A 22,163-nucleotide genomic window follows, 5' to 3' on the forward strand; every position below is an offset into this window, starting at 1 on the left:
TTACTCATTTTTGGATAATTTCTTTTACAAATTGGATTTATCTCATCCCCACACATGGATTGATCCTATTGGCCCACAGGAACCTTAATTGGACCATAATCCAAAAATTTCTGAAAATCTAGACCCTTAGGCTAAGGTCCTTTATACCCATTTCCAATTAATTCCAATTGCACATTGGAAAGTTCTTTTTGAATTTCTGTTTCAGGGAAATTCATTTTAATATTATGAGAAATTTTCCTATCTAAAAATATTCAAAATCTGAATATTCTCTCTCTAGAATATTTTCTCTCTCTACGTCAAAATAGGCAGAGACAAGATCTTTTATATTTCTGAAGAGGGGATTGATTACAGTGGGAAGATGCTGGACATCTTGAGAGGCTGGAGAGGAATCTTACATTCTGTCCCACTTGAAAAATGCGAGATGCCCTCATCTCGCAATTTGGGGGGTAGTTCCGCAAGATGCACAAATACGAGACTAAGAGAAAATTTAATTAAAAGTAACCACCAAAAAAAGTCTCAAAGAGAGCAAGACTCGAGACAAGAACAAAGATTTCAACTTTATTCACTCTTGGAATATATACAGCAAAGATAGAAGAACTTTTTACAATTCCATAAGCCCGTCCATCATATGGTCACAAAAGCAGCACTCACAAGCAGCACACGTATAAGGTGACTCATCTATGGGAATAACTCGGCCGATTATTGCAGCACCTACCTCATTGGTATGAGGTGACCTAATAAAAGGACCTCTAAGAGGCAAGCCAGAAATGGGATAAAGGCATATCTTCTGGTGAGGAAGAAAACACGCAAGTAAGAAGACCCGCTCAGAAAACCCACCATGCCTTGATCTCATAACGCAATAGTATCGCGGACCCAAACCCAAGGCTTCAATAACCATAGCCAAGCGGACATTGTTACGAAAGTGATGCCGACCTCATGGTGTTACCCTATTTATGTCTCGATAGGTCCGCCATTTGGTCTAAGCTACAGAAAACACCATATTAGTGAATTTGGAAATTTCCTAATTCCCATTTTTGAATACTTAAAAAAGGGGGGACATGGATAACATGTTTGTAAGTTTCTCAAAATCCTATCATATGACCTATCGTTGGAAAGCGCTTGAAAAATGGAATCTAAAGAGCTATAAAGCGCTCATTTTGGATTAGTGGTGTTCAAGTTATGGTTAATCCAAACTTTTGACCACGTGTCCCAAACTTGTGGGAAATTCCCATATTCCCCAATATGGTGTTAGAAGTTCCCAAGTGAGGGAAAAGTGAGCGCTCATACAGTTCTATAAAATCCTTCTTCACAGACTCGCTTGCATCTTGAAGGTGAGAAATCATCATGGATAAAACCAAGTCCTGCTGCCAAGCCATAAAAGAGATTAAGAAAGAAAGGAGATCGATGGAAGTAAGATTACTGCGAGCGACAAGTAAGAGTTACGACTTATATAAAAGAAGGAGCTAGCGTAACCTAGAAGCCGGCGGTGTATCTTACCACTGAAGTTTTACCGTCTTTCCATGATTTGGGCTTGGCACATATTTCTTTAGAAGGCTTACATGAAATTCATTATATGAACTTTGAGATGAGGAGGTAGAAGAAGCTTGTAGGCTAAGTCACCTACTTTCTTTGAAATCAGATATGGCCCACAATATCTTGGGGGATAACTTCTTATACTTCCCAAGAGATAAAGAACTTCTTTTGGGCCATACTCGAATGAAGACTATATCTGCTTCTTTGAATTATCTGACTATCCTCTTCTTATCTGCATACTGCTTCTGTCGATCCTGGGTAGCTTTTATATCTTCAAGAATTGCCTGCATCTGCTGCTCCATGTCGTTAAACATTTGTCTGGACATCTCGACCCTAATCAATGGGTCGGACCTAGTTAATAGAGTTAAGCAATCTTGTCCAAATAGAGCTTTAAAAGGGCTCATTCCCAATACTTTTGTGATAAGAAGCATTGTAGGCGAACTCGACTAGGTGCAGATAGCTTAGCCACTTCTTGGGTTCGCTAGCACAGTATGACTGAAGTGCATCTTCGATTACTTGGTTTACCCTGATTAGACTGGTATGAAGGGATTGGTCTCTGAATTTGGGTTTCTTGACTTCCCTGTGCCCTTGACATGGCAGGAGTCGGGCAGTCTTTAAACTGATGACCAAAACCTTGGCATCCAAAACACCGGTTCTCACTTGTGAACTCATCGTTCTGAATTCTTAAAACAGGTGGGCTCCTGAGAAAGTATTCTGGGGAAAGGGTCTTCCTTTTTAAACAAAATCTTTCTTTTATTTTTGAGAGGGAATAATTATAAGATAAAAAAGGGAGGTTCTTACCCCTGTATACCTCGAAGGCTGGGGGAGGAAACTTACAAAGTGAGTAGTTTTTGTGATGCAACACATGCTCGGTTACATGATAGGAGATGTCTCATCATCAAGAGATGTGGATGTTACCTTTTCTTACACACCTGTTTAACAGGGCACTAGCAGAGGGTTTGCTTGCAAAGTGGATGATGCACACCATTGTGCCGATCCACAAAACAGGGGATATGCTTGATCTCCGAGCAACTACAAGACGGTTATGGTTGGCCACATGTTGTGTTGGAGCAAGAGTGTAGCTTATACGTTGAGCGAGCAGGTTTATGCTCATTAGGGCAGGCAAGCTTCAGGAGAGCTTTCTCTACCACTGACCATGTATTCACTTTGAGATGTATGATTGATTAGGCCAGAGTGAGGAAGAGAAAGCTCTATTGCTGCTTTGTGGATTTCCGCAAGGCATTTGACACAGTACCACAAGAGAGGCTCTTTCAGCGCCGCCTGCTTTCTCTTGGCATACCAGCAGATATGACATGGGGCATCTATGCATTATATGAGTAGGTTTTTGGGTGAGTCAGATGCCCAGGAGGTATGTCCGAGACTATTGCTAGCACCATTGGTGTGAAGCAAGGTTTTCCCCACGCTATTTGGGTTATACGTTGATGAGGTGGCTGACTTCATTACACGGGGAGGTAGAGATGGAGTTGATCTAGCAGGTACCTCAGTACATATTATGCTTTATATTTATGCTGATGATATTATATTAGTATCTGAGTCTCCAGGAGGTCTACAACAGCATCTACATGCACTCGATGATTTCTGCACACAGAGGGGTCTTACTGTGAACCTTGGGAAAACTAAGGTTATGGTCTTTCATACATCGAGACAGGGCAGGAGTCAGCTGACATTCACTCTCACAGGACGCCAGGTGGAGGTGGTGACATCATATGTGTACCTAGGGGTTACCTTCTCTGCAGCATCCGCATGCTTCACCATGGGTTCAACAGCTAGAGCTAGATTGACACGGGGATATGCAGCATTGGCTATGCTAGAGAGACAGTGCCACCAGGCACATTTTCAGGAACCCCGAATGAAAGGGTGGCTATTTGACACATTAGTCACACCGGCACTAATGTATGGAGCAGCGGTATGGGCGCCAGGACTTGCTACCCATTGGTGGACATAGATAGAGAGACCACAAGCCCTCATGATGGCACGCATGATACGTAGCAAACCGTTAGTACCTCATGACATTATCCGAGCAGAGTTTGCTGAGCCTCTCCTATGATGGTAGAGGCCATATTCCAGACTATATGCCTGCTGGACAGATTCAGAGAGATGCCACAGGACAGATTGTCATACACAGCTTTTGAGGCATCTAGAGAGTTGGCTGAGGTAGGAGACAGAGGATCATGGTATGCACAAGTCACACATTGGTTCTCACAGCATGGCCTAGACATGGATCATCTACCACCATTCCAGTATGACAGGGATGCACCACATATCCGTCTCTCTCATAGTGACAGGAACAGAGTATTGAGACAGGACCTATGGCAACTCTATACACGAGAGACATGGATATCACCTACACGGCCTCTTCCGCCGAAGATGCTATACTACAGAGATCACTTCATGAGTATCACTGATGATGGATTTATAGAGAGTCCTAGATACATGGAGGGCTTTTTACCACACGGCTCCCGAGTAGCTATTGGTCAGCTTAGAGTCTCATAACATCAATTGGAGATCGAGATTGGCAGAGCAGCACGGATCCCCCATGAGGAGAGGGTATGCAAATTGTGCAGAGAGGAGGTGGAGAGTGAGGAACATTATGTATGCAGATGCAGAGCATATACAGCCATCAGAGAGAGATATCCCATTTTATTCAGAGAGCCACATTCCCTACGCCAGATCTTTGAGGTAGCAGATCGACGCATATACTGGGGGAGATTCATTCTAGACATACATCGTCACAGAGAGACATCATTACAGGCTCAAACAGCTCCAGAGGGGGGACGACAGACACAGATTACTACATTTTTTTAGAGATCCACCCCACTCCCAGCCCCTACACAACAGCAAGGAATTAATCTCCACAGAGTAGACACTTAGAGCCCACAGGAGACAAAGGACACCTGGCTTTCGGACACCACGCCTATACCAGAGAGAGATGATAGAGATCAGAGCTCACTTTCACAGAGAGGGTGCGGAGCGACTGGCTCGCTTCAGAGCAGACCCAGGCATGTTCTTCAGGGAGCTGTGGACATCCCCTTCATTGATACTGTTTAGTTGATCTGATCACCTTGTTGGAGTAGGTAAGCATAGGGGAACTGTTCTGGGTGAGTTTGTAGAACTCATCTTCAAGATTTGTCATGTACTGTGGAGGTAGAAGCTTGGTCTTCAAATCTGACACAAAAGTGTCCCAATCATAGTCCGGTAAGCCCGTGTAGGAATTTGTGTGCAAACAGGACCAATGTTGCCACCAAGTAACTACATCACCCGTGAGGGGTGGAGCTACCAAATTGACTTCGTCTTGGGTTTCTGTGATTTTTGAAAAAGGAAAATGGGCAACAAACTAGGACCAATGTTGCCACCAAGTCACAACCGAATGGTTGCACTTGCTGTCATACTTGGTGAAGTTCAGTGAGGCACGAATAACTGTTGTCGAGGCTATGGCTGGGGTTGTGGAGGATTGAGAAGGGTGGAAAGAAGTTACGAGATTCCAAAGTGTTTGTTGTCGAAACTGGTCTCTCAAGTCTTCTTGGGTCTGTCGTTCATGGTTCGCCTTCACTTCGAGCTCCGTGTCACATGCATCCTGCACTTGGATGCCACGTAGACATATCTATACAGAAGGTGCAGGACCTGGAATGGTAAACTGGTCCCATGTGAGCCTAGTCCGAGACGAGTCAGCCAGGGATCCATCTCAGTCGTCCGAGGTCGGGTGTGCATTGTCCTGCACTTGAGTCCAAGGTCAGGTGTGCACTGTCCTGCACATGAAATAGTGCCACTCCGCACCATGAGTCTCCCTCTGGAATGATGTGAGTGATTCTGTGTATCTTCTACGATATCGAATACCAGATCATTGTGCAGACAGTTAGGGTTTGCTTTTAGGAATAGGGGCCAGCCCATAGGACTACCCCGAGTCCTAGTGTGGGCATGGGGATGGTGTGAAATCACCCCCATGAGGGCTAGGAAGGCCCTGGCTGTGAACCCACCAGCCATGGAGCGGCTGTAGGAGGACAGACCTAGGGGCATGCTAGGGGCAGAGCCGACAGCACATCTAGTGTTTGATGGCTGTAGGGCTAGTGTGGGGCAGCCCACACGGGCTGCCCAGCCCTCAAAATCGAGGGAATTCAATGCCCAGCCCCTAGAGAATCAGGTGCCTAGCCATCAAAACAGAGGGAATTCAGTGTGCCAGCCAACCAATGGAAAAGATGCGCAGTAGTTTAATGGATTTTATGTGAATTATCCAGCATTTAATGCTGATTTATAGTCGTGGGTAGAAAAGTGAACTAACCGCCTGGATAAGAGCTGGCGGACTGCTGCTGTTTATGAGAAGTATAAATAGGAGAGCCACAATCCCATTGTGTTATCTCACATTTCACAAGCCTGCGCAAGCAAAACAGGGCTAGGACAGCCACCAAGAAGTTGCTAAAGCAAAGGAATGGAGGACTGCAGGTCAAGGGGGGCATAGATTTCTCAGCCAAGAAAGGTCAAGATTTCTGTATTTTCTTTTTAGATTTACATCATTCTAATAAAGAAAATACACCATCCGTGGTAGCTTATGTAGTGGCTTGCTTGGCCACACTTGCCCAGTCACATATGCAATCCTTTGACCAAGGCACATCACCCTTGAACCTTGGACACCCTCATCGATCACACTCCAGCAATCAGACTCCATGTTCAATTGAGCCCTACGTAGCTGGTTACAAGCCACATGACATTACCTCCCCCTTGAGAAGAGCTTTTGTCCATGAAAACATATTAAGGATAGTTTTTGGTAAGTGTACTCAAGCATTCCCAAGTGGACACTTCCTCATCTCTGTCCTTCCACTTAGCAAGTTCCTCTTAGTACATAATATGCCTCGTGTTCCGATCCCTGAATCCAAGAATCCTCTTAGGTTTATGGGGAAGAGATGGTGGTTCAATAAGCTCCACCAAAATGTCAGGAGAGTAACTACGTTATCTTGATGATCCACTATTTTTCATATTCTACTGACATGAAAAAAAGGATGTAGTTGAGAGCTTTCTAGAAACTTAAGTTTGTATGCTACACTACCAATCTTCTTAGGGATTTTAAACGGACCGCAATATCTAGGAGATATATTTTGACACTTTCCTATCTGGAGAGTTTCTAACTTCATAGAGTAGCAGGGACTTTCAAGAAAACAGAGTTACCCTCTTCAAAGGTCACTTCTATGCGGCTCTTGTCAGCACACGTTTTTGCATGATCTTGTGCACTATGAATAATACATGGTAGTTGGTGTATTGAGCAATTATGAGTGTTGAAATGCACCCAAGGTACACTTTGGGTCCAATAGGAAGCTTGAAGCAAGAACAAAAAAGGGATGGTGGATAGAACCATAATGAGATCAACTGAGCCCAAGAATGGAGAAGAGCCATCCAAGGACAAGCACTAGTAAGAGACAAAAAAAAGAAGAAATAGAAAGAGACCTACATAAAAGTAATATAAGACTAATGAAGATTAATCTAGATTAGCAATCAATGTAGAGAATCTCAACGAGATTAGTATGAATTGAAGGCTCAAGAAAAAAATTAAGAATCAAAACTACAAGAGTCAAAAATATCTCTAACAATATCCACTTTAATAGTACTCAGTTCACTTACAGGTGTTACTATGGCCAAGTTTTCAATAGAATGTGGAGGAGAGAAGCGAAAAGAAGTATTTGTGGATGAAGGTGTATAAGTAAATGTCTTACTTGAGGAAACAAGGAGGATATTAAAACTCAAGGGATTGACCTAGATTGCATATCACACAGATTGGTTACATCTCATACAAATAAGATACTATGAAACTTTTAATATCTAGATGGCAAACAGATTGATTATGTCTCAAGCGACATGGTTAAATATGCAAATAAGATACTGAACTCTCCTTCATAGTATTGAAGAATACATGTACTTTGGTTATCTTACTGGGAAAGCCATGACTTGATTATGTCTCAAGCGACATGGTTAAATATGCAAATAAGATACTGAACTCTCCTTCATAGTATTGAAGAATACATGTACTTTGGTTATCTTACTAGGAAAGCAGTGTGTATAATTGGAAACAAGAACTATTAACATTTTATAGCCCACTATAAAAAGAGTTATTCTTATCAATTTTGATTTTTTGCATAGAAAGATGCATAAAGAATTTTATTTTTAATTCAAAAGAGTTATTCTTATCAATATTGATTTTATGCATAGAAAGATGCATAAAAGATTTATTTTTGTTTCGAAAGTATTATTTTCATTGAAATTAAATTTATGCATAGTTAGATGCATAAAAGATTTATTTTTATTTTGAAAGTGTTATTCTCATTAAAATGGAATTTATGCATAGTAAAATGCATAAAAGATTTGTTTTTATTTTAGAAGTGTTACTCTCATTAAAATGGAATTTATGCATAGTAAAATGCATAAAAGGATTATTTTTAATTCGAAAGTGTTATTTTTCTTAAAATTAAACTTATGCCTAAATAGATGCATAAAATTATTTTTATAAAAGTGTTATTCCTCCTAAAGTTGTCTTTATGCCTAATTATATGCGTAAAGAATCTTTATATCAAAAAATTAGAATTCTCTTACATTCTATAAATAGATGTGATAAGATGTGATAGGAATCAGATAGATGTAAGTGGATGTGGATGTATGGATGTATGTATGTGGATGTGGATGTATGAATGAGAATGTGAAAATGGATGTATGAATGAGAATGTGAAAATGGATGTATGTATGAATGTGGATGTGAAAATGGATGTATGGATGTAGATGTGGATGTATGGATGTGGATGTGGATGTGGATGTATGGATGTAGATGTGAATGTGGATGTATGGATGTGGATATGGATGTGGATGTATGAATGTGGATGTGGATGTATGGATGTGGATGTAGATATGGATGTGGATGTATGAATGTGGATGCGAAAATGGATGTATGGATGTAGATATGGATGTGGATGTATGAATGTGGATGTGGATGTGGATGTATGGATGTATGGATGTGGATGTGGATGTATGAATGTGGATGTAAAAATGGATGTATGGATGTAGATGTGAATGTGGATGTATGGATGTAGATATGGATGTGGATATGGACGTATGAATGTGGATGTGGATGTGGATGTATGAATGTGGATGTGGAAATGGATGTATGGGTGTGGATATGGATGTGGATGTATGAATTTGGATGTGGATGTGAAAATAGATGTATGGATATAGATGTGAATATGGACCATGACTACCCGTATATACCGAGGGTATAACTGCAGCTCTTTACTGGCAGTATATACGAGTAAATCTAAGACTTGAAATTATAAGCATTAATGCTATCCAGATGATGAATTCAAATGTGGTTGATATGATTTTAAATTATGATTGAGAAATGATGAGTTGATTTGGATTCTGATTGAAAAATGAAGATTTTTGAATTTTTGGCTGAATTGTAATAACTAAGCAAAACCTCAATGAGGATGAATGGGACGAGTCCCTGTGATAATGTTCGTAGCTAGAATGACATTAATGACTTCAGCAAATCACTATGAGATTAGTGGATTGTGCTGGCAGATTGCTACCGTTAACTTTTGATCATCAGTGGATCAAGTTAAGGTTGATAAATTAAAAATCTAAAAATTTGAAATCACCATGGAGGATTGTTTAGATAGAAAAATTCAGTTTGATGGACCATTATTGTGTTGAAGATATGAATGAGATAATTCTGAATGAATTGTTTGTTAACTGATAATGCGTTCTATATGAGTATCTTTATCCCTTGACTCTGTGGGGAGCCGACCTATTAAGAGAACCCCGGAATCAGTTGAATCAAAAATCGGATTGAATCATAAATAAAGAGACTTAACAAGAATTTTTGTATTGATAGGAACATGGACCAAGGTCGTCGTGGTAGAAATGTTAACCCCCAACTCGATGAAGAAGAGCTCGACCTGGATGTTCGTAAAACTTCATAGTTTGCAGCCTGGACCTTTCAAGGGAGAAGGGGGAAAACTTGGGCGAGGCTGTGGAGAAGTGGATCGAATCAATGGAAGAATACTTCGATGTCATCGGGTACAATGAGAAGAGCAAAATGGCTCTTGCAAGGCTAAAGATAGTGGAGTCAGCTAGAGTGGCATGGAGAAACCAGTGCGAGACAAACCGCCTGCGTTGGATGAAGAACAGCTGATGGCCAGGTTCATTTGGGGACTGAACGAACCTTTGAATATCCTGGTGAAGAATGCCAAGCCAGGGGAGTAGAACTATTGAAGCATATCACCAAGCATTCACCCTCCTTCTCAAATACTCGCCTCCGCTGGATGAAGAACAGCTGATGGCCAGGTTCATTTGGGGACTGAACGAACCTTTGAATATCCTAGTGAAGAATGCCAAGCCAGTTTCCATGGCCGAAGCAGTTCGGATGGCGAAGGATTTCGCCAAGGCCTTTGATGTCAAAGTCTCGCCAAAGCCAGCACCATCACCTTTCAAAAGGTTTTTATTCCCAGAAGGTGATTCCAACCTTCCTCTGCCTAAGAGATATTAGGGTCAAACCCAAGATATGGGAAGTTCCAGAATGGAAGAAATGTCCTTTTCCCGAAACTCAATCCCTTGGATTGCAACTTCAGAAGTTCCACCCTTGAACAAGAGAGTCAAAAGCTATAACGGTCAAGGGTTTGGACATCGCAGCATGGATTGCCCAACTCCTTTTGGATCAAGGTTTTCAGGGCAAGAAAATGAGGGATCAAGATTCCAGACTCCAGTCCCTTCCGTCCCGAGTAATCAGGGTTCTATCCGCCAAAATCAGGGAAATCCCAGAGGTAGACCCTCTATCCAACCTGCAGTTTCAATCCAAGGTAATGCAAGACCTCCACCTCAGAATAGAGGAAGTAAAAGAGAGTTATTCCCAAATGGGCCGTCCACTTCCAAGGCAATAATGCTGGAAGTGATTGAAGAAGAAGAAGAAGATGAAAGAGATCATACTCCACCAGTGAGATGAGGACATCTCGCGTTTTTTAAGTGGGGTGGAATGTAAGATTCCTCCCCAGCCTCTCAGGATGTCCAGTATCTTCCCTTGTAGTCAAATCCCTCTTCCAAAATATAAAAGATCTTGTTTCTACCGGTCTAGAGAGAGAAAATCTTCTAGAGAGTGGTAATTCAGTTTTTAACTATTTTTGGATGAAAAATATCTCTTCTTATTAAAATAAGTTCCCTCGAAATAGAAGTTCAAAAAGATTTTCAGAAGGTGCATTAGAAATCAAGTATAATCTGTTCAAGAGGCCTTATCCTGAGGGTCAAGATTTTTTTGAAATTTTAAATTAAGGTTCTTATGGACCAATAAGATTCATCCAAATGTGTGGAGGAGATAAATGGAAGAAATAAAGAAAATCCCCCCAAAAATGAGTAAATACTCACATAAGATGAAGAGTTGACTAAGGACAAGGTTATTAGTTAAAAAAGAGAGATATTAAGAAGAAATGATGCATTTTTGACACCTCAGTATGGGGGGATTCCCCTCATGAAGGAGGCGCCTATTTCACATGTGGGGTTTGAGAGTTTTAAACTCCCAAATAATGAGATATTTTTATCTCTCCTCTCTCCTGTTTCAACTAGATGCAAAATGTGAGCTAAACTGAACTAAAAATGATCAAAAATTGACCAAACTGATCTGGAAAGTTCTAGAATCGGTTTGCTTGGTTAGAGGCTCACTTTTTCCTATAAATAGAAGCCTCCCCCTTTGTTAAAGCTTAATAGTGTTTTTGCACTGTTACCCTGCTTCTCCAAAGAGCAAAAAACTGTGAATTTACTCATAATTCATTAGTTTTTGACCTTCCCTCTTCAAAAGATTGGTGGCCACTCTTGTTTCAAACAAGAGTAGATCCCTCAAACCATCAAGCCAAAGGAAAGCTCTCAAATTCTCCTTGTAAGTTGAAGATTCTTCTCTTTTCTATTTCATTTTATGATTTTTTATGATTTTTGTCTTCTCTAAAATGATTATGATGTTATGGCTCGTTGAAAAAAAGGCATTCCCCTCTTCTTTAGTAAATACAACCATTCTTTATCCTAGATGAATGATTAATGGATAAAATCAAGTTTTTTTATAATGTTTCTCTTTAATAAAGTAGAAAATGTTTACATTAGAATGATTTAAATACTCTTGGTGAACTTCTAATTAATTTTAGAGAGTTAAAAATTAAAAAATGGTCAGCCATACAAAGGAGGTTATGGCAAAAATTTTCTAAAATTATGAAAAATAAGTTTTACTTTTTTATTCAAAAAGAGTAATTCCCATCACATATGTATTCTTAAAGTGTTATTTTTCATCATAGGTATAAGAAAATGCATACTAAAAATAATTTATTTAAAAAGTGTTACTTTCTTTAGAATTAAATTCTATGCATAGAAGGAAGCATATTGAAATTGTTATTTTGATTATAAAAGTGTTTTCTCATCATAAATGATTTGTATGCATAAATGCATGCATAAAAGATAATTTTTTATATTAAAAGTGTGATTTTCATCGTAAATGATTTTTATGCATAAAAGAAATTCTTTTATATTAAAAGAGTGATTTTCATCATAAATGATTTGTATGCATAAACATATGTATAAAAGATATTTTTTATATTAAAAGTGTGATTTTCATCATAAATAATTTTTATGCATAAATGGATGCATAAAAGAAATTCTTTTATATTAAAAGAGTGATTTTCATCATAAATGATTTGTCTGCATAAACATATGCATAAAAGATTTTTTTATATTAAAAGTGTGATTTTCATCATAAATGGATTTTATGCATAAATTAGATGCATAAGAGAAATTCTTTTATTATAAAAGTGTAGTTCCTACTAAATTGGATTTATGCATGGAAAGATGCAAGAGAATTTATTTTAATCCAAAAGTGTTATTCTCATCAATTTTGATTTTATGCATAGAATGATGCATAAAGAAATCTATTTTTTTTCAAAAGAGTTATTTTCATCAATTTTGATTTTATGCATAAATAGATGCATAAAGAATTTGATTTTTAATTCAAAAGAGTTATTTTCATCAATTTTGATTTTATGCATAGAAAGATGCATAAAGAATTTTATTTTTAATTCAAAAGAGTTATTCTTATCAATTTTGATTTTTTGCATAGAAAGATGCATAAAGAATTTTATTTTTAATTCAAAAGAGTTATTCTTAACAATATTGATTTTATGCATAGAAAGATGCATAAAAGATTTATTTTTATTTCAAAAGTATTATTTTCATTGAAATTAAATTTATGCATAGTTAAATGCATAAAAGATTTATTTTTATTTTGAAAGTGTTATTCTCATTAAAATGGAATTTATGCATAGTAAAATGCATAAAAGATTTGTTTTTATTTTAGAAGTGTTATTCTCATTAAAATGGAATCTATGCATAGTAAAATGCATAAAAGGTTTATTTTTAATTCGAAAGTGTTATTTTTCTTAAAATTAAACTTATGCCTAAATAGATGCATAAAAGGATTTTTATAAAAGTGTTATTCCTCCTAAAGTTGTCTTTATGCCTAATTATATGCGTAAAGAAATTCCTCCTAAAGTTGTCTTTATGCCTAATTATATGCGTAAAGAATCTTTATATCAAAAAATTAGAATTCTCTTACATTCTATAAAAAGATGTGATAAGATGTGATAGGAATCAGATAGATGTAAGTGGATGTGGATGTATGTATGTATGTATGTGGATGTGGATGTATGAATGAGGATGTGAAAATGGATGTATGAATGTGGATGTAAAAATGGATGTATGGATGTAGATGTGGATGTGTGGATGTGGATGTGGATGTGGATGTATGGATGTAGATTTGAATGTGGATGTATGGATGTGGATATGGATGTGGATGTATGAATGTGGATGTGGATGTATGAATGTGGATGTGGATGTATGGATGTGGGTGTGGATGTATGAATGTGGATGTGGATGTATGGATGTGGATGTGGATGTATGGATGTGGATGTGGATGTATGAATGTGGATGTGGATGTATGGATGTGGGTGTGGATGTATGAATGTGGATGCAAAAATGGATGTATGGATGTAGATATGGATGTGGATGTATGAATGTGGATGTGGATGTGGATGTATGGATGTATGGATGTGGATGTGGATGTATGAATGTGGATGTAAAAATGGATATATGGATGTAGATGTGAATGTGGATGTATGGATGTAGATATGGATGTGGATGTGGATGTGGATGTGGATGTATGAATGTGGATATGGAAATGGATGTATGGGTGTGGATGTGGATGTGGATGTGGATGTGAAAATAGATGTATGGATGTAGATGTGAATATGGATGTATGGATGTAGATATGGATGTGGATGTGGATGTGGTGTATGAATGTGAATGTGGATGTGAAAATGGATGTATGGATGTAGATGTGAATGTGGATGTATGGATGTGGATGTGGATGTGGATATATGAATGTGGATGTGAAAATGGATGTATGGATGGGAGGGTATATACCGAGGGTATAACTGCAGCTCTTTACTGGCAGTATATACGAGTAAATCTAAGACTTGAAATTATAAAGCATTAATGCTATTGATTGAAAAATGAAGATTTCTGAATTTTTGGCTGAATTGTAATAACTAAGCAAAACCTCAATGAGGATGAATGGGACGAGTCCCTGTGATAATGTTCGTAGCTAGAATGACATTAATGACTTCAGCAAATCACTATGAGATTAGTGGATTGTGCTGGCAGATTACTACCGTTAACTTTTGATCATCAGTGGATCAAGTTAAGGGTTGATAAATTAAAAATCTAAAAATTTGAAATCCCCATGGAGGATTGTTTAGATAGAAAAATTCAGTCTGATGGACCATTATTGTGTTAAAGATATGAATGAGATAATTCTGAATGAATTGTTAACTGATAATTCGTTCTATATGAGTATCTTTATCCCTTGACTCTGTGGGGAGCTGACCTTTTAAGAGAACCCCGGAATCAGTTGAATCAAAAATCGGATTGAATCATAAATAAAGAGACTTAACAAGAATTTTCGTATTGATAGGAACATGGATCAAGGTCGTCGTGGTAGAAATGTTAACCCCCAACTTGATGAAGAAGAGCTCGACTTGGATGTTCGTAAAACTCTTCATAGTTTGCAGCCTGGACCTTTCAAGGGAGAAGGGAGAAAACTTGGGTGAAGCTGTGGAGAAGTGGATCGAATCAATGGAAGAATACTTCGATGTCATCGGGTACAATGAGAAGAGCAAAATGACTCTTGCAAGGCTAAAGATAGTGGAGTCAGCTAGAGTGGCATGGAGAAACCACTGCGAGACAAACCGTCTCGACCGAGGTTCTGTCCTCCCGGCTTTTTAGAAACAAAGATGAACGAATTCTTAGAGTTAACCCAGGGGAGTAGAACTATTGAAGCATATCACCAAGCATTCACCCTCCTCCTCAAATACTCGCCTCCGCTGGATGAAGAACAGCTGATGGCCAGGTTCATTTGGGGACTGAACGAACCTTTGAATATCCTGGTGAAGAATGCCAAGCCAGTTTCCATGGCCGAAGTAGTTCGGATGGCGAAGGATTTCACCAAGGCCTTTGATGTCAAAGTCTCGCCAAAGCCAGCACCATCACCTTTCAAAAGGTTTTTATTCCCAGAAGGTGATTCCAACCTTCTTCTGCCTAAGAGATATCAGGGTCAAACCCAAGATATGGGAAGTTCCAGAATGGAAGAAATGTCCTTTTCCCGAAACTCAATCCCTTGGATTTCAACTTTAGAAGTTCCACCCTTGAACAAGAGAGTGAAATGCTATAACGGTCAAGGGTTTGGACATCGCAGCATGGATTGCCCAACTCCTTTTGGATCAAGGTTTTCAAGGCAAGAAAATGAGGGATCAAGATTCCAGACTTTAGCCCCTTCCATCTAGAGTAATCAGGGTTCTATCCGCCAAAATCAGGGAGATCCCAGAGGTGGACCCTCTATCCAACCTGCAGTTTTAATCCAAGGTAATGCAAGACCTCCACCTCAGAATAGAGGAAGTGAAAGAGAGTTGTTCCCAAATGGGCCGTCCATTTCCAAGGCAGTAACACTAGACGTGATTGAAGAAGAAGATGATGATGAAAGAGATCATACTCCACCAGCGAGATAAGGACATCTCGCATTTTTTAAGTGGGGTGGAATGTAAGATTCCTCCCCAGCCTCTCAGGATGTCCAGTATCTTCCCCTTTAGTCAAATCCCTCTTCCAAAATATAAAAGATCTTGTTTCTACCAGTTTTGGCCTAGAGAGAGAAAATCTTCTAGAGAGTGGTAATTCAGTTTTTAAATATTTTTTGATGAAAAATATCTCTTCTTATTAAAATAAGCTCCCTCGAAACAGAAGTTCAAAAAGATTTTCAGAAGGTGCATTAGAAATCAAGTATAATCTGTTCAAGAGGCCTTATCTTGAGGGTCAAGATTTTTTTGAAATTTTAAATTTAGGTTCCTATGGGCCAATAAGATTCATCCAAATGTGTGGAGGAGATAAATGGAAGAAATAAAGAAAATCCCTCCAAAAATGAGTAAATACTCACATAAGATGAAGAGTTGACTAAGGACAAGGTTATTAGTTAAAAAAGAGAGATATTTAGAAGAAATGATGCATTTTTGGCACCTCAGTATGGGGGAATTCCCCTCATGAACGAGGTGCCTATTTCACATGTATAATTCTCCTATTTTTTTACAAAGGACTCAGGTTCTATTTATAGGAGAGGGAGGCTCTAACCAAGACCAACTGATTTCTAGAAATTTCCAAATTCAGTTTGGTTGAATTTGGACCAGATTTGGACCTAGTTTGGTTCCTTTTTGATTCGGTTTGATCCAAGAGAGAGGAGATAAAAATATCACATTATTTTTTAGTTTAAAATTTATTTAAGCATGTGAAGTAGGTGCCTCATTGAAGGGACTCCCCTTCCTTACACATGTGTCAAAATGGAATCATTATACCCAAAATATCTCATTTTTTTAGTAATACTCATAGTTTTTTACTAATAACCCTTGTACATAGTCAACTCTTCATCTTATATGTGAGCATTTACTCATTTTTGGGTATTTTTCTTTTACAAATTGGATTTATCTCCTCCCCACACATGGATTGATCTTATTGGCCCATAGGACCATAATCCAAAATTTTTTGAAAATCTATACCCTTATGCTAATATCCTTTATACCCATTTCCAATTAATTCCAATTGCACATTGGAAAGTTCGTTTTGAATTGGATAATTGATGAGTCCTCAAATGAGGGCCATGGTGGCTGGCATGTTCCAACTACTCTAGTCACTGCTCAAAGAAGGCCAGGCAAGAAGGAATTGTCAATTTGGCTACCCAAAGATGTGTACAAACTTGTACCATCTAGCCTAGTTGCTAAACCTCCTAAAAAGCATATCTTTTCCAAGCCTAAGCCTCAGATTATTACTCATTGGGTCCCAAAGCATGTTCTTAAAGCACAAGGCTATTATGAGGGTGCAACAGTACTTTGGCTTCCCAAATGCCATGGTTTGCTAGAGCCAGAAGAGTGTATCAATAAGATTCCAAAAGCCACTCCTGGTTTTTCATATCAGTGGTGGGTGCAAAGGAAATCAACACAACCTCTTCAAGATAGGATAGGTGGTTGTGATAGCACCTACAAATATCCTTGTGTTGACCTTCCCCAAACATGTATTGAATCACCAGTTGTCCCAATTTCTCCTTGTTACACACTTCCACCATCAACTTGTGTACCTAAGACAAATCCAACTTTACATGAGTCTCCTTTGAGCATAGATTCTAGCACTTCACTGGCTAAATCCTCTTATCTTGCTCAAATTCCTCGACAATTGCTATCCTTCCCACCTCTTAAGAAGGACATACCCAAAATCAAAGATAAGGCATTAACACTACAATTGAAGCTCTTTGGTAGCTCAGTGTTTGAATAGTCTCACTTTTACTAATGTGGTTCCTTATGCCTTTACAGGATTGTGTTCTTTTTGAGATAATCTTATCTACATTGTTTTTGATAGAGATTGTAATGATGGATATGAGTGTATAAAGTTTGAAGTTTCTAAATTTCACTGTTCTACGCCCAGATACCTCTTGATGGATACTTGGCGAGATACATGTCCACCATGCATTGACCCTGATAGTACTCAACTTGAACATCGCGGGGATTATAGTGCTCCTCCTTTTCAAACTCATTCTAGGTACTTTTATGCTCCCTTAGGTGAAATTTGCTGTGGGCATCACTTTGTCACTTTATTCTATCAACAACATCATCCATTTTTCCACATTGTCAAGAGTGTGCACGACTCGTATTAGGGGAAGCTTCACACATTTGTTGGCTATGCTGCTCTTACTTTCGACGATATGGCACGGGCTTAATGAAACAAATTGTAGGAATTACACCCCAATGCCATAACCTTCTTGATGTGAGAGTACCAGACCGAGGACCAAATCAACGTAGATTACCTGAGGAGGTTCAAGCACAACAATGGAGGGATACATGCATAAATGACTTGCAACCACCTATCTTGCAAGCCCTTCTTCCCCCAGCCTCAACATGTCAATTTTGGATCACTATGGGCACCTATATTGAGCAATTCCAAAATTGAAATTGTCTGCTTAACCTTCCCATAGAACCAATGCCATATTTTAGCGAGCAAGCACTCCTTTCTCTACCACCTTCTCCAGAGGCCGGTTTTTGTATAGCGTTGTCCTTGCATCCTGAAGTGATTGATACCATCTTTCTAGCAGAAGTGGACACGGATCCACCGCCAGTGCAAGGAGATCTCAGCTAAACAAGAGCATACAAACACGCTGTCGTGACGTGGACGGTGTCGCTGGGAAAGCGCGAGGCTTCTAGCTGTGAGAGTAGTTTTAAATCCCAGCAAAGAAACAGAATATATATCTCTTCAAGGAGCATAAGACATCTCCATTTTCAGCTTGATGATTGCACATAAATTGTGTATCAAGAGCATGATCAGATCCAAGCATAGTTCTCATGACCCTTTATCCAAATGCCATATACATGTCACATGTAGGCACCACACAATCTTCAAAAGATTTCCACATACATTTTTCATCACCCGAACAGAACCGTGTTGGTGTCACCATCCACTAATACATTCTAATCCGGTTTTTTAACAATACCAAGCTTTCAACCATAAAGTAGATACACGATTTTGCTTTACAAAGAGATACAAGAAATCCACATTAAAGTTAGTTGCTATTCACCTCTTCTAGTACTTTGTATCTAAGGCCCAGTTTGGGAAGACCTCGAGCAAAACGTGCATTAGTCAACCCTGCTGGTAGTTGGAGTGAGACAAACCACTGGTACTCAGTGCGAATAGAACCAGCTTGATTTATAGCAGCTCAGGGCCTAGTGTTTCTGAGGCGATGAAGTCTTTCTTGCTGTTTCAAATGCATCTTCAGTGCGCCGACTGCCTTCACATGCTTACGATTCTACTCATTTCCAGTTCAGACGATCACCTCCCTCTTCTGTACCATACAGCTACGCCTCCCAGCCTTTCCCAAGGCGGTTCCCCTTTGTATACCTGCAGCAGCTGCACACAGTCTGTCAGTGTCCGAGAGCCCCCAGCAGCTCCACATGGCCTCCGTCCTCTTGTATCGCCAACCTGAGCCAGCTCCAACCAGTCTTCACAGAAGCGCCACCTTGCTCTTCACCTTGTTACAGCTTCTCTGTATCGTCACCTGCGGCTGCTCCAGCCGCCATTCAACGGCCTGTCCACTCCAGGCTTCCCTATCATGCTCACCTCTGCACACGCCCAGAGCTTCTCTCCTCTAAGCGGCTTCAGCGGCCGTCCCTCTTTATCACACACGAACCCCCCCTTCAACCTGGCTCTCTACGCCCACCAAAGCATTATCAGCCCCCCCCCACTACTCACTTCCAAGGCCACCTCTTTTTTCCCCCCCGTCTCTACACGGCTGTTTCACTCTTACCCAGGCACACCTATCTGTCAGTTTAGAAGCCCCCTACAAGGCAAGGCGACCCTTTGTGTATATCTGCAGCTCGATCAGAGCCCTTGACACCCTGTCCTCCCCAGGCGGCATATAATCCTCCCTTTTTCTGGCTTTTTTTTGCACCGCCCGGCTCCCATAGTTTTTTCCCTCCTCGCCACCTTTTGCGCCTTCGCCAGCTTCGCCATCTTTCCAGAAGATGCGCTGGCAGCCCCATAAGCTTCCAAGTGGCTTTTCTTCTTTTTATTATGGCCACATTAATATTATCTTTTACTTCTAAGGCCTAAGAGATGGCCACCCTATTATGCTTCTTTTCACACCATGTCAGGGCACATTGGCCACATCATCTTTTTTCTGCCCATTTCTGACAAGCACCCAACATAGAACTCATGCACCGTATCCTTTAGATCAGTCTATGAACTACACCCTCGAAGCTTCCATGCTTTGCTCCTGAATCTCCTGGCTTCAATGTCTTTGGCCTTTTCTGACATACCAGCTGCTCCACATATATTCACCATTAAAACATATGCTGCCCCTTCTCTAAATGCCCTGTATACCCCAAAAGAAATCAACCATGCCAGTGTATCACTTTATAATTGAAATCACACTATATTTGAACTCCTATTTACAGAGTACTAGCATATCAAGCCCATGTACAGTTTATACATCACTGCTTGCATGTCCTTGTCTCTGAATTCATGTGAATTGATCACAGAGAAGATTTTCCCTACATGGACGTGTCACAGCACGACATCCACCCCCTCTAAACCTGCAGATCCTCTGGTATGTGCCACACAGGTCCTAGAATTCAGTGTCCATGCATTATTTGCACACCAACATTGGTATATGTACAAGCATCCAACTAGGCGTCTTAAACCCTGTCAAACCTGACCCAGTTGGTATCACCTTAGTAAACATGAAACAGTAGAAGAATATACATAGTGCCACTCACAAGGGGTTATCCTTTGTTGAAATATAGCATGACATCTTAGCCTACCCCATTAGCCTGCAAGATATTTATATCTTAGCAATCACATCTGAATGGTTCTGCTTTCCCACCTGGATCAAATACCAATCGCTTTTGGCATATGTGCCATATCCTTTGCTCATATGAAGCCCTATCCTCACTTAGATTCCCTGCATATGCATAATTACCCTCATCATTCAAAGTGGGATGCTCTTCAAAATGATTTGCTTTAAAATTTTCCTCATGCCATGTTTGAAGCCTTTGCACCACATATTGTATGGCCACACCAAATAACAACTGCATTAACAGCATGGAACACACACTTGGTAACATCCCATCCAAATCTACCTTGCCTGGATCCAGCTCACCCACTGACAAACATTCATTCTTCTTATCTAAAGACGGAAAAGCATCAACACATACAAAGTCCAACAAGGCATCATCGAGAATAGCCTCCAGCTCTGAATCAATCTCATCACAATCATTTAGCTTACATAACACCTGCACATCCTCACTTGCAACCGACAGTTGACTTGCATCAAGCATAGAAGAGCCCAAAGCTGATGGGGATCTATTATATACCATAAAATCATCCAATGCATCATCTAAGATAGCATCCAATCCAGGATCAATCGCATTGAAGCCATTATCATCTTGCAATCCCACATGTTGATTATCATGAACATTCATACCCCCATAGCTATATCCATTTGGTTGCTCATATGCAGCCTCATGAGGCTCTCTGACCACACTTTGCATATCCTGCATGTTATCTCCCAGTATTTCTTGATATCTGTCTGCAGATGGGCTTAGAATTATGGGTCCATCACCCGAGTACCCTTGAATCTGTATGTCATTGAACCCTGTATGATCCAAAAAGACAGATTCAATTTCCCTCTCCAAATCATCATCATAAGCAGGCTTCCAAGCTCGAGATTGTTGCTCACAAATGTGGTTGCAAGGTAACCCTGACACTGATGACATAGCATCACCCTGTTTATTGTTGGAACACCCTGTTAGCATTCCAGAATAACCCAAATCCAAAGAACCTTGACAACCAGCTTCAGAAGCAACATCACTGTTGGAATCACCCATATCACTCACCCCCTCTAAATCAATCACACATACTTGTGGCCCGTCTGCATATTCATGTACATCATCCTGCTTATAAGCATCATAACCAGATAAGAATGCAGTAATGATAGCATCTTCTTCTTATCTTAGATCTTCAAACTCTGCAATCATGCTTTCAGCAAGAAGCATTGATTCCTGCTGTTCTTCACACATATGATACGACACCTGAGGATTCCTACTGTTCTTCACACATATGATACGACACCTGAGGAATACCCTTCAAATGAGCACTTTCGTCATGAGAATCCTCAAGTTTACACAGCTTACATGCTTCACAGCCCAAGAGGAAACTATTAGCGATGTCCTCTTCCTCGTGTATTGGGTCTTGAGCACCTGTCCTGAAGCTCTCTGAATCAAGTGTCTCCTCAAGCATAGGCATACACACATCATTTGGTATGATCATAGGACCCTGTATGTCTGCACCCTCAAACAAGGAAGACAGATTATACTTGCAGAGTTCACCCATTGCATCTTTATGAGGCTGTAGCAAAGCATCCCTTTTTGCACTGTGAAGGCCTTGTTGCTCACTAATGGCTTTTTGCAGTCCCA

This window comes from Cibotium barometz, chromosome 13, assembly GCF_041138505.1.
Source record: "Cibotium barometz isolate CiBa-2024 chromosome 13, ASM4113850v1, whole genome shotgun sequence".
Lineage (NCBI taxonomy): Eukaryota > Viridiplantae > Streptophyta > Polypodiopsida > Cyatheales > Cibotiaceae > Cibotium > Cibotium barometz.